Source organism: Trachymyrmex cornetzi, unplaced genomic scaffold (genome assembly GCF_001594075.2).
Source record: "Trachymyrmex cornetzi isolate Tcor2-1 unplaced genomic scaffold, Tcor1.1 scaffold840, whole genome shotgun sequence".
In the NCBI taxonomy this organism is placed as follows: Eukaryota; Metazoa; Arthropoda; class Insecta; order Hymenoptera; family Formicidae; genus Trachymyrmex; species Trachymyrmex cornetzi.
In genome coordinates, this window is record NW_017300181.1 from 452,359 (window position 1) to 455,322 (window position 2,964).

Here is a 2,964-nt window from a genome sequence, read left to right on the forward strand (position 1 = left end):
ACAAAGTCGAGAAGAATAAAAATCTTCAGGTGAGTATCATTGTAAATAGCAAATAGTAATAGCATTTATTTAATACTTATGCGTTTTGGGTTAGTTATCCGATAAAATAGATTTCGACCGTTTTATATGTGAGGGTATAAGATATCTAGGTATGATAAATAACATGATGAGTTGGATCACGCCAAATAGCACAAAGAATATGATTTTACGAAAAATTTTAAATATTTTCGGAAAGGTAAGACTTGGAATTCAAATTCGTCTATAGCCTCTGTGAAAGGTATTGTAATTAGAAAAAGAAAAAAAATTACAAGAATATATTATTCTCTAAAATTATAAATTTTTTAATATGAGGATTGTTTTTCAATCTGATAAAGACGTATTGTATTTCTATGCGTCGACCTACAGCTGTATTTCCCTTAGTTGCACGATTTATATATATTCCTTTAACACATTCGCTACTACGATTGGTTGAAAAACCGACCTCAGCCCAAGCTTTTCTCGCAATACTTTTACACAATATGTCACACAATATGTCATATTTCTTTTTATGATCGTAAAATGGCAAATTAACGATGTCATATGTATGTGACGTCGAGCTGTTGAAACAAATTGGCGCGGGCATGTCACATATGTAACACATGGTAGCGAACATGTTAAACATTGGTTATATATTTGGCGTGCATTGTGGATTTACTGAATTTTGTTTTTTTTTAACTTTATAGCTAATATTGATTTTGTTAATATCAGCTATAAAGATAAAAAAATAGCAAAATTGACTCAGTATATTCACAAAGCACACCAATAAAGTTAATAAAAATGTATTGCCAATATTGCACACCATTATGATAGCAATATTGGAGAAAAATGAAATACTAATTTTTGTCCGCGAACAGTACATGACATTATCGATAAACGATGGCGGGGATCTATTTCTTTTTCTAACAATAAGTGTGTAAAAAACAGGATAGAATAAAAGGCATAACATTATGAGATTTCTCATGTTCTAATGAAATAATGATAAAAACCAATTCTAAATCTGGTACATAATTTTTGAAGTAATTCTTATTGTACTTTTCTGTGAATTTTTGAGGAATTATAATTAAAAAAAGAATACTTAAAGAATAGTTTGAGGATTTTTTTTCAATTTGGGTATATAATTACATCATGTGATATGATTATATATCCCATATTCATAGTTACAATATTTTTTGCAGTACATGCTACATTTCATTTCTTTTCTTGAATATTAAATTCTTAGCAATTAGCACGTTATTTTATTTCACATGTAGGTACAATTTCAATATAAAAGGATGCTACGTTTGCGAGATCTACTTCTTAGTGGAATAATAGAGAATGGTATTCGAGAAGATTTCATCATTTGTATTGACAACGTAATTCAAGAAAACAATGAGCTCGGAATGGATGATGACAACGAGTACGAAATAAATGAGTACGAACTAATTGACTTTTATGATTGGCAAAATGAGAAGAAAACACGCACTAAATTGTTGAAGATGATTAACTTATCAATTGACAAGATTTATTATGCAATTCTCAAGAGATATTTGACAACGCATTTCATGATAAAGAAGTATTGCGAGAGAGCGACACAATTTTTGCGCAGTAATAGAAAAATTCTGAAATTCAGTAATTTTTATCGTCAGAAGACGTTGTGCTGCAAATATCATTTCTTAAAACAATTAATTGTTTACCTCCATCACGTCTTATAATTAAATTAAATAAAGTAAAAACTAACGACTTCTTAAGAAACATATAATTCAAACTAATGTAATTTAATTTTTCCATATGCGTTGTACATTGGTATTACCTGTTTTTGATGAAACGACAACTTTATAAAATTTTTTGTTTAAATTGCTTTGTACAACTCATTCTCAGTTCTAAAAAAAGAGTATTTTTTTTATATAACCAGCATACCATTCAATATAAAATATGGATTAGAAATGTAACGTAATTTTTCGTCGTATTTATATATTCAACATATACCTTTTTATCTACATTCAAAAAGAAAAAAGGTGAAGATATGAATATAAGATATATAACGAAAAAGTGGCAAAGTTAAAATTATAGAATTGGTCTATTCTGTTACGTAATAATTTATATTAAAAAATAAAAAAGATTTTAATTAATTAATTATTTGTACAATGACTATAAATTATTTAAGAATATATTTATGCCTTGCACATTTTAATACGTATATATGTATATACATAGTACATATATATATGTGTGTGTATGTGTAACATGATACATAATATACTATATGAGGCATTTCCAAATCAGATGGCCTTCGTCATCAATTCCTGTCGATTTTTTTAGTGATTTTTTAATATATTCTCAGGTTAAAATAACGCGTTCAGTTATTTTTTTAAATTTTTATCTTCATTAGTTTCCTAGATATGAATTTTTTAATATTTTCAATTTATTTTATTTCGTGAACGTTTAGTTGAACATAACTTTTGTTTAAATTATTGAAAAACAAAAAATAACCACATCAAATTGTTCGTCATGAAATTCTCAATCAGAAAAAAAATATGAAAAAAACTTCAAGTTTTTGTTTCTACTCGAAAAATCTGATTGAAATAAACAAAGTCGATTTTCGTCAAGATTGACGAAAATCGACTTTTAATTTTTATAAAAAAATTCTTCAATATTCTTAATACAAATACAAAGAATTTAAACCATATTTGGTTATGGTTAAAATTTCCGTTCCACGTTTTTTTAATTTTTCGAAATATTAAATCTATTATTTAATGTTAGTATTAGGTGTTAAACTTAATTCCTATCGTTTTTTCGTCTCGAAAATCGATTTGTTTCAAAGGGAAGATGAATGAACACCTTAATCAAAGTAATTTTCTCCATTTTGTATTACTTTTTTCCATCTCTCTGGCAACAGGACAATCCCACGACGGTAGAACGCGGTGTCTTTCGAGGCGATCCATTCAT